We start from the raw sequence: 14,379 nt of genomic DNA on the forward strand, positions 1-14,379 counted from the left end.
GCTGGTAGAGTGGAACCTAGAAGGAGGACTTGTATGGTCTTCCCAGTGACCTGCACTCCCAGTTGTTACTTCTGTGAGAGAAAGGGAGGCAAAGCTAGGAAAGGAAGAAAGAGTGGACTGCATTGGTCTAGTCAGCTATCTATTCATTTTAAAATAGATATTTGAGAATCCACAATAGGCCTAAGTTTATTGTCAGGCCTCAATTTGAATGACAAAATTGAAAGAAAGATGAAAAAACACAAGACAGACTTCATGTGGTACCTAGGCGACTGTGGACAGTCTCCCCGAGGCCTCATAGCATCCTAAGAGGGATGAGTGTAGTGACAGGCAAGGTATAGGGGCCCCTAACACAGGAACAAAGGAGACTTCAGGATATCTCTGTGCATTTGCAAGTGGAGAAAAGAGAAAAAGAAAACAAAGCACCATTATCTCTCTCTGATCTCTCAGATTTATCACTTTGCCCTTTGAAGCCCAAATCTGAATTACTTGATATTTACATTGAATAGTTCCTTAGCAACCGTCTCAGGTATATAGAGAATGGTACAAAACTGATTTAATGGAGCTGGAAATTAAATATCTCAGCCATTTCAAAATATTATTATATAAACATATTCACAGAGAGGTTTTTTTTTGTCACCATGGAATTACATGTGCGATTATCAAGCATTCTTCCAAGTGACCAGCGATGCTTCAGTGACTACAAGTGTTTTAAAATAATAAAGAATTCCAATCCTCTTAGCAAATCTCAACATGCTAATGCTTAGTGAATATATCACAATAGCCGATTACCCCAGAAGTATGGGGAAGGATGCTTTGGGAGCTTGGGAGGAGGAGATAAATGGTCAGACAATGTGTGAGACATTCAGGAAGGTCCAGGTTCATGAATTCCTCAGTCCAGAAACTGAAGTGTGGTAGCACTGGGAACAGACAAGGGTGTGGGTGTTTGAACTGCTCTTCAGCAGGTGGTGCTGCCAAAGGCTCCCCTTAGCTCCCCCCCTTTTTAAATAGGAGATTGGAAATGATTAGCCTGCAGAGAAGCAGCAGGAAGAACCCCACATCTCTGGCCTGCAGAGTGCTAGAGTCAGATAAAGCAGAAAAGCCTATTAGAGGATTTCCGGGAATCCTTAAGTTAGCATCTAATGAGGTGCTATAATAAAAACACATAGTCACATTAGAAAGGAATGAAATTCTGATGTGCGATACACAACATAGGAAATCTTGAAAGCATCAAACTAAATGAAATCCTAAAATATGAAATCATATACTGTGTGATTTTACTTATATGGGTATTCTGTAGAAGCCAAAGATGAAAAAGGGAGAAATAGCGGTTGCCATAGGCTATCAGAATGGAATGAAGAGTTGTTTTTAAAGAGTTCATTCCTTTAAGTAATATTAATTTATTTCTTCTCATGTGTGTGTGTGTGCACATGGGGTAAATGTCAGAATCTTCCATGATTATGCTTTCAACGTATTCTTTTCTATAGTCTCTCAACCGATCTCAGCTTGGTTTGTGGATCTCTTCTAATTTGTAGGCTGGAATAGCAAGAGGGACTGCAGGCACCTAGTTTTTATGTGAGTTCTGGGTTCCGAATTCCAGTTCTCTTGCTTTCATGGAAAGTATCTGTAGTATTAGCATGTGTGAGAGGTTTTCTGACCTCAAGGTGGATGAGAGACAAAGAGCCAGGAATAAGAGTGCTTAACAACTCACTTCCAGTGGTTGCTCCCTCCTAGGAGGTACCAATTCCTGAAGTTTCCAGAATATCCCAGAATCACAGCAAGGGCCAAACATTTAACACACGAACTTGTGGGAGACAAGTTATGGTTTCATATTTAAACCATAAAAAATAGGGAGATGTCTCAAGTTAATATTAAGAAAACCAAAATTAGTTGGATGAAATCTAATTTCCGAGGCTTAGTGTTTATTTATTGTTGCTATGGCATGCTTTTTAATTTATTTTTTAAAGATTTATTTGTTTATTATTTATTTTATGTGTATATGTGTTCACCTGAATGTATGAATATGTGCACCATGTGTGTGGCTGATGGCCATAGAGGTCAGAAGAGGGCATCAGAATCTCTGAACTGTAGTGACAGACGGTTGTGGGCAGTCATGTGGTTGCTATAAAGAGAACCCAGGTCCTTTGGAACAGTGGCAAGTACTCATAACCACTAAGCCATTGCTCCAGCCCCACTGTAGTTCAAAATTCATACATCCTATTTGAAAGAATATAATCAAAGTGAAGATTTTTTTGAAACCCATTTTTTAAGTAAAAAGAAAATCTATTTGGGACTGCAGTGATTATGGTGATTATGGTTTCCTCTATGCTGGTATTCTAAAACTCACAGAGTATTTATTCTTCACATATATTTCATTTTTAAAATAACAACCACCATGGTCATTCCATTAGTATCGCAATACCTCGTAATTCCTCCTTTAATGCTAATATCTTGCTGCAGTCTATCACAATACTTTAATTATCCCGATTCATAGCTCTGCTTCTGTATTGCTTGTCCAAAACCCATCAATGCCTCTTCTGTGCTCCAAATACCCCAAATCTTTGGCTTTGATGTCAAGTACTTCTGTAGTTCACCCTCTCTCCTCCACTTTTTTTTTCTCCAGTCTTCCCTCTGTCATTTGGTAAACCCTGTCTTCCAGAAGATGAGATACTGTGTCCTTCAACCTGTTTCCATCTTTTCTTCTCTGTCCAATGTGTCTTTTCTCCCACATTAATTTCTTCAAATTTTTCTATCATTAAACATAGTAGCTTTTCACTTTCTGTCAGTTTTGTTTTGCTGAGAGCTACTGTGATAATAGCATTACAACCCAACACATACATAAACATAAACTTAAAAAAAAAGAAAAATTCAAGGAAAAAAAAAGGACATTTTCTCTCACTTTGGGAAATCGACACGCATGTCATCTTTTCATTGCTCCGTATTCTATTTTCTACTATTCTGTCTTGTTAAAATAAGAGTGCAGAGCTGTATTCCATCAAATTGCCTCCTGGTCCACTTGTGAATCATGAGCTTCTATGGGAAAACCTTGCTGTAGTGCTTACCCAAAGCCACCCGCTGAATACAGACTTAATCCTGCATCTTCCTTTCTTTAAGCTCTGATGCAGTCTTTCCACTTCCCCTGTGCTTATTAACACAGAACTCTACGTGATTGGCACTTGCGGGCATTTTAGAGTCTTAATCAAACATAAACTCTTTGAGAGGAAGACTATGGCTTTATTTTCAGCATTCTGGCATCTAGAACATATTAGAGTCTTTTAAGAAGTTAGTCTAATGAAAGAAACTTGATATTAATCATCCCAAGTCATCATATATATACATATATATCACAATATATATGTATGTATATATCTATATATATCACACAATGTATCTTAAGAGATTCTTTCTTCTTGAGTTATATATGACTTCAAAATATGATTAGGATGGTATCATTCACTGAAGGATACTGTATTATCTGTAATCAATTTTGAGGTTATTAAGTAATTCCTAAGGCATCCCCAGTTCCTACAAACTTCTTTAGTTTTGATATCTTTGCCTCTGCCTTACTCCCTTACATGAGAGTAGCAACAGAGATCAGTGGAAATACCTCCTGGCCAAGAGACTAGAATGTCTGGCTACGGTGGAGACCTAACATTCGAGTTGGGCCAGGTCAATCGCCTGGCTAAGGGGCCGTTCCTAAGAAGATGAACTCTCTTTAAACCACGCTAAAGTGGCAGTGGGATATTTTGTTCTTTAGTAAGACACTGTACTTTTTCTTCCCCTGCTCAGCCCCTAGCATAGTCCCAGTGAGACACCCTAATGTTCAGCCGATCTTCCTGCCTTTCTGAGATCGGGATCTGAAAGATGTGAGTTTCTCCTTTTCTTTTCTCAGCTCTTTCATTTGAATGCTGGCTGCAAGTTAAGGATGTTTTCCCCATTTCTTTGGTGAGTCAGATAGTTTTATGTCAGCTTGACATAGCTAGCATCACTGGAGAGACAGAGCCTAGGCTGAGAAAATACCTCTGTCAGTTTAGGAAACCTGCAGGGCATTTTCTTAATTACTGATTGGTGTGGGAGGGCCCAGCCCATTGTGGGTGGTACCAGCCCTGGGCTGGTGGTCCTGGTTCTTTAATAACTCAGACTGAGTGAGCCAAGAGGAGCAAGACAGTAAGCAGCACTCCCCCATGGCCTCTGCATCAGCTCTTGCCCCCAGGTTCCTGCCCTGTGTGTGTTCCTGTCTTGGCTTCCTTCAGTGGACTGTGGTTCAAAATATGCAAGTCAAATAATAATAAGCCCTTTCCTCCTCAGTTCATCCTGGTCATGGTGTTTTGTCACAGAATAGTAACCCTACCCAGGACACTTGGGCGTCATCACTCTTTCTCTAAACCCATCCTCCCCACCCTGGGACTCTGGTCTGCCACATGGGTGACTTCTGTCATGGCTTTCATAATGTGGCTTACTTTTTCCCTTCTCTCTTTCGTTCTTCTCCTCCAGAAAGCTGATAAGATTTACAGCTTTATTGACCTGGGAGGTTTTCTTTTAAACTCTAATAAAATTATTTATGTGCTTTCATTCTGAGTCCATTCTTAAATTTGTGTATTAATGAGAACAAGAACCCCAAGACAGGGCTCCGACTTCCCATGCATGTTGTCTAAATGCTCTAGTACCACACCACATCCTACTTCTTTTCTATTATTGAGACACGGCTTGGCTAGGTTGCTCAGGGTGTTCCTGAATTTGCTTTGCAGCCCAGAGAGGTGTTAAATTTGTAAGCTTCCTACATCAAGATTCTGAATATCTACTATTATAGACCTTTATCATGGGACATAGCGTTATTTCTACAGTGGTTACTTAGGAGTTAGTAATTTTATAATACTTTTAAATCTGAGATGACACAGGAAGGGGCTGGGAAACCCCATCTTATTTTCATAGTATCTAGAAGTCTTGTTATAGTAGTCTCACTAGAACAAAATAATCAAAGGTAAGCCGGGCAGTGGTGGCGCATGCCTTTAATCCCAGCACTTGGGAGGCAGAGGCAGGCAGATCTCTGTGAGTTCGAGACCAGCCTGGTCTACAAGAGCTAGTTCCAGGACAGGCTCCAAAACCACAGAGAAACCCTGTCTCGAAAAACAAAACAAACAAACAAAAAAAAAACCAAACAAATAAACAAAAAAATCAAAGGTAGAGTAATAGAGAGGGGGGGAAGAAAATCAAATGGCTCTAGCAGAATGAATATATTCCTGGAAAACCAGTCACTGTATCATGAAAACATTCGAAGGGGGAAATCCTTTAAATATTGTTTTTTAAAAAAAGCTTCAAAGAGGATACCCAAGACATGCAACTGTTTTTTAACATGAAAATCTTCAAAGAATATATTTCCCATGCAATACTTAAAATTCTCAAAGGGGGCTCCTTTGGAAAGCAAACCCTTTGAAGGTGAAATCTCTTCAATCATGTGAGTTTTTTCAAAGAGAAAAGGTTTTTCAAATTTTCTTTAAGCCAGGAACATTTTTAAGGAGGAATTATTTCAGAAATGGGGAAGAGAAACCCTGTCTTTTCTGTGGCATATGCTTTATTGGACTTCTCCAAATAGAACCATAAAAACAATGAAAACAAATTATCGCCAGTAATTAGGCTATAGGTTGGTCTGGAAACAAAACAGAAAATGTTTGCCAGCCCTACCCACATTGTACTTCATTTTAATAACATGTAAGTGCTTTAAGGTTGTTAGATATTTGTATATTTAATTAAGGTAATGAAAGCAACATTTTGTCTTTCCAGGATCCTCTTTTTGTTTAAAAAAGAAAGCAGGAATGAACTTATTATGTGTGATTCATCTTAACTTCTGAATTTTTTTTTCTTAACCTCAGATGAAATCACACTGGCAGTATCCTGCCAATACTCATTATTAAAGTTAATTTTGTCAGGTTACTATGCCATCTAAAAAGAAAACTTGCCAGGCATGTTGCATCAGACCCTATGTCCGCAGAGCCTAGTTCTCTTGTTGGCACAAGAAGATGTACTTCCAGGGTCTGGCTACCCAGTCATCACTTAAATGGTCACTTGGCAAACCTTTGTTGCTACTGTTGTGTGCTGTACCCAATATCATGCCTCATGACATCAATATAAACATAACGAATATAGGCCACCAAATAGTTTTTCTTTCTGGTCTCTAGATGCTACTACAATTGGAACAAAACAATCCAGACAAGGGGACAAGGGCTGTCTTACCCAGACTCCAGGCTCTTCATTTAATCTTTGGCCCTCTCTCTATTGTGGGGCCTCCTAATGGATCTTGTGTATCTAAATTATACTTTCAGTTCTCTTTCTCTCTGTTTCTCTCTCTCTCTCTCTCTCTCTCTCTCTCTCTCTCTCTCTCTCACACACACACAGAGAGAGAGAGAGAGAGAGAGAGAGAGAGAGAGAGAGAGAGAGAGAAAGAAAGAAAGAGAGGAGAGAGAGAGAGCGCGCGCGAGAGGGCGCAATACCTGTGGAGCATACAAGAGGCAAAAGGGTATCCAATCTCCTATAGCTGGAGCTACAGGGAGAGGGCAAGCTCCTGATGGAGGTGCTTTTAAGCACTGGCCCATCTCTCTAGTCCATCATTCAATTTGTTTTCTAGTAAATCTTACAGATGTCTAGATAGTGTCCCTTAACAGACCACACTAAAGGACTATTTTTGATGTCCTTGCATTTTTGAAGACAGACAATTGTAACAACTTCAAATAAATGTTTCGTTTTATCAGTCAATTCCCAACATTCATTGCAGCTTCTGTGTTTTTATACCTAGTACTCTTCCAGGTATTCTTTCAAATACGATGTTCGTGTTTATATTAATAAAATAACAATGAACCAACCTGTGAGACATGTTTGACATACAAAGAAAAATGTGGTATCAGAAAAGCAGCCTATCTGAAGCATGGTTGCCAGTGTAACAGAGGCGAAACAGAAGGGAACTGCAAAGAAACTCACAGACACATAAGCACACCCTCGAGAGCAGCTTAAGAATAAGAAATACCATTTCTGACAAAAAAAATAATCCTTTGGCAAATTTAATTCTCTTTGACCTCTACTAGAAGGTGGTAGTTCTTATAAAACCTTTTTATGTAAAACGCATTTTACAAAAACAAGCATGACTTACCATCAAGACAAATTTAGGTCTGCTAGAAAAGAAATGTAAGTAATTCCTAGCCCCTGAGATGTAATGATGATAACTTCAGATGGGATTGATTGACCTTCAACAAGCTGGATTCCCTTTCAGAAGCAGGAACCACATGGGCCAAAAGACCAGTCAGCCATATTTCTCTTGATCTTTCTCTTCTTTCTCTTCAGGTTCTTTCTTTATCTCCAATCCAGGGGCCCAGAAACATATGGAAACCTAGTCGAAGAACTACTTTGAGATCATCTTGCTCTGCTACTCTCCCCAGTTCCAATATAATAAAAATTCTAAGATGTTAAACTGAATTCTGTCACTTTCCCTCCTTTCCTTGCTCCCTCCTTTCTGTATGTTTAAATGCACATACATAGATATTTTTATGCATGAATATGACATCAGTGCTAATATATGTATCTATCTTGGTTATTATAAGAATTCTATAAAGGCTTACATGATCCTCAAATCCTAGACTTTTTCCTGAGATGAATTATTTGTGACCTTGGGGGATGATTAGTGAGGTGTAGTATTGGTACCTGTGAGGGAGAAGAGGAAAACAGAACCAGAAGGAAGAGTCACAGATCAAAGTTCAGGTAGTTTAGGTCAAGGCAACAGATTTGGGCAAAAGCTCTTCATTTAAGTATTCACTAAATAGTGTGCTGTCTTGGAACTTAAGTGCTGTGGGAACTTTCAGTCCATAGCCTTTAAGATTCCGGCCCACTTTGGGCATAGTCTCCGGTCTATAAATGTAGAACAAAAATGTGCGAGGGCCTCTTGGCTGCTGGATTCTCTTCCAGTTCCCAGCGCACACAGAGGACTGCAGATCACTACTCTTTCTGTGAGTTCATCCCCAGATAAATAAAACCTTGTTATACTCCATTCCAGGCTATTGTGGAACTCTTTTGTACGCCAACACATAAGCTCATCCACATGCAGCATATTTCCATGATCACACCAGCAAAACTCCTTCAACACCCTCCACAGACCATCTCACAGGCTGCAGGAAGTACTGTTTCATAATGTTCCCATCTAAAATGTCTTGTACTAACCCCACTGTAAATGTATTCCTGACTCATGAATTAATGACAAATCAATAATTTAAAATACCAATGATAGTGAGGAATGAAATGATTGTTCATGAAATATATCAGGAAAAACTTCATCTTGCCTTGGCTACATGAATTTGAGGCCAGTCATAGCTACATGAGACATTATCTCAAAAAAGAGGGCAAAACGAAAATATCCTCAAAGCTCAAAAAAAAACCCAAAAAAACAACAACAACAAAAAACCAAAACAACAACAACAATAAAACAAAGCAAAATGAAAATAACCTCAAAACACCAAAACCTGAACCCGAAAAGTAGATTATAACTTTTGGGTAACTGAGTCTAGGCTCATCAAATAAAGTAAATGTGCCACTCTGGTGGGGCAGGAAATAAAAGAGAAATTATACCTATTCAGGGTAGGTATAAGAATCTCTATACCTTTTCTCAAATTTTGTTGTAAATCTTACATTCCTAAAAAGCAAAGCCTTAAAACTAAGTAAATAAAATGATAACAGTTTCTCTTTTAGTAGGTGAAAGGAAAGATTAATTGCTATATGATAATTTGGAGTGGGGTTACATGTTGTATTCTCTATACTTGAGGTTTTCAAATATATACTAAGAAATTCTCTGTATAATCTTGGCTGACCTGGAACTCCTCTGTAGACCAGGCTGGCCTCAAGCTCCCAGAGCTCCATCTGTTTCTGCCTCCCAAGTGCTGGGATTTAAGGTGTGTGCCACCACCGTGCGGCTGTCACTTTTCAGACTGTTACTAGATTATTCTTTCACCACACCAGACCCAAATACTGAAGAAGCTGTCCAAGACGACCTTCTGATACATATGCAAAGAGTGATAATGACAGTAAAGCTTGGTATTGAGAAATTTGGTGATTAAAACAAATAAATATTTTAAACACATTTATTATTTTATGTATCTTTGCTTATCTGACATTGTTTATTCTTCAGTTCAAATAAGAAATGGTCACTATTCTGGAATTAATGTCACATAATTTATTGTTTTCACAATATATGCTTTTAATTTGTAAAAACATGTTGTTTTTGAGCCATATGACTTGAAGACTAATTAATTTCTCCATTTACTATTTTAGCCGGTGTTACCAAGGTGCCAAGATATTTACTAATTTTATAGGAACGCTTGCTTATGTATTATACAGTTTGTTGTTCTAGAAGCTTTCCATTATATCTCTTAATAACATTGTATACCGGCTGCTCTGAAATTTAGATGATATTGACGAAAACAATGCTGCAAATTGAAAGCGACCCCAATTACATTTCTATCCAAATCTCCTTCTCTTTCCCTCCCACTCTGTTTATTATATTAGTTACCCAAGTGTTGATTGTCATCGTCTTAGTTAGGTTTCTATTGCTGTGACAAAACACTGTTTGACTAAAAGCAACTTGGGGAGGAAAGATTATTATTTTATCTTAGGCTTCCAGGTAACAAACAGTCCATTCTGAAGGGAAGTGAAAGCAGGAACTCAAGGCAGGAACCTGGAGGTAGGAACAGAAGCAGAAGCTATGGGATGAAAAGGAAGGGGCTGTTTACTTCCTTGCTCCCCGTGGCTTTCTCAGCCTGCTTTTTTGCACAGTCCAGGATCACCAGCCCAGGTGTGGCACCACCCAGAGAGAGAGCTGCACTGTCCCACACCAATCAAGAAAATGCCCCACAGGGGCTGGAGAGATGGCTCAGAGGTTAAGAGCACTGGCTGCTCTTCCAGAGGTTCTGAGTTCAATTCCCAGCAACCACATGGTGGCTCACAGCCATCTATAATGAGATCTGGTGCCCTCTTCTGGCCTGCAGGCACACATGGAAGGAATGTTGTAAACATAATAAAATAAATAAATCTTCAAAAAAAAAAAAAGACTAAAAAAAAAAAGAAAATGCCCCACAAACGTGCCCACAGAACAATCTTGGGCAGGCATTTCCTTAATTAATATCTCCTCTTCCTAGGTAATTCTAGCATGGGTTAACCTGATACAAGGTCAACTAGAACAGTTGTAATTTTAAATATTAATATTATTTTTTGATGTATCATATTTCAGTAGAATCTCTTGAGTTTCTTTTACACAATGTGAAGAATAAAGTCCCTTAACTTGTCCTTCCAGCACTCCTAGTGGTCTTCTAAATTCTGTCATTCTAATATTGTCCATTATAAGAAATTATTTATTTTGAATCATTTCATAAGTAAAATCAGAACTTTTGTGACTTTGAAAATATTTCGACTCAAAGTTATAAGCTAAAAATAATATTTATAACTAATTATAGAACATGAGACATCAGTACCCAAATTGTGTGATTTACCGGTTAAAAAAAGGAAAACATAATCATATGTGATTAAAATTACACTCCTCAACACTGAATGTTCTAACATTATGTCAAGTGGATTTACAAAGTATCACAGAAAGTCATATCCTCAACCCCTGACTCAGTTTAGAACCCCAGCTTTCTGGTAGAGCTTTATGTATTCTCTTGAGTTCATTGTTGAATTTTCTTTTCTCTATTGGCAAAATGGATTGATGTTCTAGAATCATATTTTTATTGAAATGATACTGCTTTTGTCTATATGGTGTGTGTGTGTGTGCACACATGCGAGCATGTGCATACCACAGTGTAGCTGTGCAGGCCAGAAGACAATTTCTAGGATGTGTTTCTCTTCATCTACAGCGGATTCCAGGGATCTACTGTAGGAGATCAGGTTTGCAGACAAGCACTTTTATGTGTGAGCCTTCCCACTTGCCTACATGCTTCTTATTAAATCTGGGGTATTTGTCAGGCATTGTGGCACTTACTTTTAATTTGAGGGAGGCAATTCTTCCATTGAGGTTTCTTTTCAGCAGATGGCTCTAGGTTTACAGATGGAGCTAACTATGACACCTTGTCCTAGATCAGCTTCTCATATATAAATGGTGTCAATCACATTAAACATTATTTATGCTAATGTTGCTAAATTTTCTGGGATTACTTTACCATGACCAGGTGTTAGCAGTTGGTTTCATGTTGTGTCTCTTTTATTCTTCAAGACTAGTTGTAAAAAAAAAAAATAGTTGTATTCTGAAAATTTCAACAATATTTTAGACTTCCAAGATCTTTTTACTTTCTGATTTTTCATCTTTCAAAACAGCTTGATTATATGAATTGTTATGAAGGTAACAGCCCCTTGAATCGTTTTAAGGGATATTATTAGACATCTACTAAATAATTTCCCTGACTTACTTTGCTTCCCATAGTGTTAATTGTTCTGTTTGATTATGTTAGCTGCTCTACATATCCACCTCAAGTGTCTTGTTTTTCTCCCTTCTTGTTCCATTAATGAATGGAAAGCCAAAGGAATCAACATGAGGAATTTTCATGGATTTCTTCCACTGAGGCTTTAGTGGTAAAAAGTACAGAGATATGGAGCAAAACTTTCTAGTTTCATATCTTTGCACTTGAAATCTGTGAGGATGGACTGATTACTTCACCATTTTAACCTTATCTGTCAGATTATAGATACCTTATGGAGCAGTTCTAAGAAACGACAAATTAATGTTTAAATACTTTGAAATGGTTCACACCAATGCTTGGGGAATCTGTTTCCAAATAATTTTCTTCCATGCATTTGGTAGACATCTGGGGTTTTCTCTTTATAATCATGACTGTTTCAATCTAGATGAATGAGAGTGGAAGGAAGCAGAGCCGAGAGATGCATGCTGGAAGGAACACACTGATTTCTCTAGAGTCTTTCTCTTGGGTAGAGTTGTCTTTTCCATCTCTTCCTTAGGTCTAAAGTCTCTGCTACCATTTTCCTAATGTAGAGTTTTACAATAGAAAGTCTGGATATTTACAGAAAAAGTTTTCACTGGTAACGATCATATTTTAGTTTTGGGGCAAAAATGCTGTAAGTTTTTCTGTATTGGCCACAGAAAAGTGTGTGTGTGTGTGTGATTAGAAGTGTTGTGTAGACAATCCTGTAAATAACTTTGCTTCACTCTATGGTCTCTCTAGTCCATATGATAAATCCAAGTTTGGAAACTTGCAAAATTACTGAACCTCCATGTGGCTTATATTATTTACTAGGACGTTGTCACATCCTAGACAATGTCTTCACTATATAAGATGCATGATTTCTATATGATGTATCAGGTACTGTTGAGGACACAAAGATTAAAAGACAAAGTCCCTACTGTTACTAAGCTAAGACTATAGTAGAAGAACAGATAATAAAAAAATAATGAAGGGTTAGGCATATAGTTCAATAATAGAATGTTAACCTTCCCTGGAGGAGATTCTGGGTAAGACCCTAGCAACACATACACACACACACCCACCCCTCCAATTGTGTCCCTAACTATGGTGTTATCTGAAGGAGGAAAAAATAAAAATGAGTCCTACTAGTTGGTATTGTTTTGGGTTGGAATGTACACAGCCATGCGGTGTGAGCAGGTATGGTGTGGACAGATGTGGACTGAATAGGTATGGGATGAAGAGGCTTGACTTATGGTAGTGTTTCTATCCTGAGCTGTTGCGCTGTGTCGGACTTCACTGAACCTACTGTCATGCTGTGGAGTTACACTGCACTCTTTGAAGTGAATTCTTTATAGAACCATAGCTTGAAAAGTCACCTCCACCCTGATGCACAGCACAAAGTCACATCAGAACCCCCAGTCCACCCACCCTGAAATCTCGCCTTGGTCTTCAGTTCCATTCTTAATTCCTCTAATCAGTTATCTTGGCAGCAACAGACAGGGCCGACTTTAGTGACAGGCTGTAGAAACAGAAGCAGTAATACCCAGAGTGCAGATGAAATTAGATTATTTATTAGTAGTAATGATGAGAATAGAAAAAGATAGGCAGGCTGAGTTCAAATATTTCTGTTATTAGAAGAATGTCACTATATATATTAGTATATATATTTATACACATATATGTACATTTGTATATCTTATGTGTATATATGTATGAGGGATTTGGCAGGCAAAGGAATTGGATTCTGTGATAACAAAATCTTTACTTTGAGGGAATCTGATACTGTCACTCTTGATATGTACTGGAAATATTTCAATGATTAGACATTTGCTTTTTAGTCACTGACAAGTTATGGGAATTAATCCATAATAGATACATGATGGCTGTTATTGCTTTCAGTTCAGCAGAACAAACAGAAGAAAATTTGGGGCTGTCACTGTGACATTCAGAGTTTGCCCCCACCCCTTTGTATTGTGGCCTTTTTCTCCGTAGGCATTGTTTTATACAGCTTTGTTTTAAACTAACATTTGGCTTGTTATATGGATCCTGAGCAACCCACTCATAGAACATTAATGCATCATGGATGGTGTCAGTATGTCATTAGAAACACCAGAGCCCAAGCCAAGGGTAGCAGCCGTCTTCCTTACTCACACTGAATTTATTGCTTATGATTTTGGTTCTTAATAGAAAGTACTAAGGTTATTACTTTAACAATGGTTGGTAAATTACGGGCATTGGGTGCTTTAAGAAAAGGGTGTTTCTACTTTCGTTTTCAGGAAGCAAAGCTACTACCAATATTTTAGATTCCAATATTGGCATAAGGAAGAAAACCCTAAAATAGTCACATTGAAAATATGTATTGTTATAAAGCTGCTTTGTAACTTCAGTATATTATATATAATATTACTATATGCTATATTACTATATAGAATTACCATATTATATATTTATAACTATGTTGAATTAAATATAAAAATACTATATGTTAAATATGTATAAACTTAGAGAATTACTATAAGTATATACTATTACTATACTATCAGAATTACTATAATTTTTCTCTGAGTTTCCAAGACTGATACACACACACACACACACACACACACACACACTAATATACTACTTAGACCTCAAAGGCCCTTTTAAGAAATTTATGTTAATGTATATTTTATGATGGAATAAGAAAAAGATTACAAAACAAAATACTGACAGAACAGGATTAGAATTCTCATTCACTGTTATTTAAAAATATGGATTCCTGTAGACAGTAGAAGTTCTAAGAGCTATCTAGAAGTTAGCTGATCTACAGGATTTTTTCAACTTTTTTTTTTTTTTTTTTGTATTTTGAGAGAGGCTTTCTGTGTAGCTTTGTTGCCTGTCCTGAAACTAGCTCTTGTAGACCAGGCTTGCCTCCAATTCAGAGAGATCTGCCTTCTCT

The 14,379-nt window shown here is 37.8% G+C and overlaps 1 pseudogene; it reads right to left on the reverse strand.

Moving 5' to 3' along the window:
• Positions 1-14,379, reverse strand: part of LOC130889349 (protein S-Myc-like) — a 62,089-nt pseudogene that overhangs the window by 8,340 nt on the left and 39,370 nt on the right.

The sequence above is a fragment of the Chionomys nivalis genome, chromosome 18 (genome assembly GCF_950005125.1).
Source record: "Chionomys nivalis chromosome 18, mChiNiv1.1, whole genome shotgun sequence".
Taxonomy (NCBI): Eukaryota; Metazoa; Chordata; class Mammalia; order Rodentia; family Cricetidae; genus Chionomys; species Chionomys nivalis.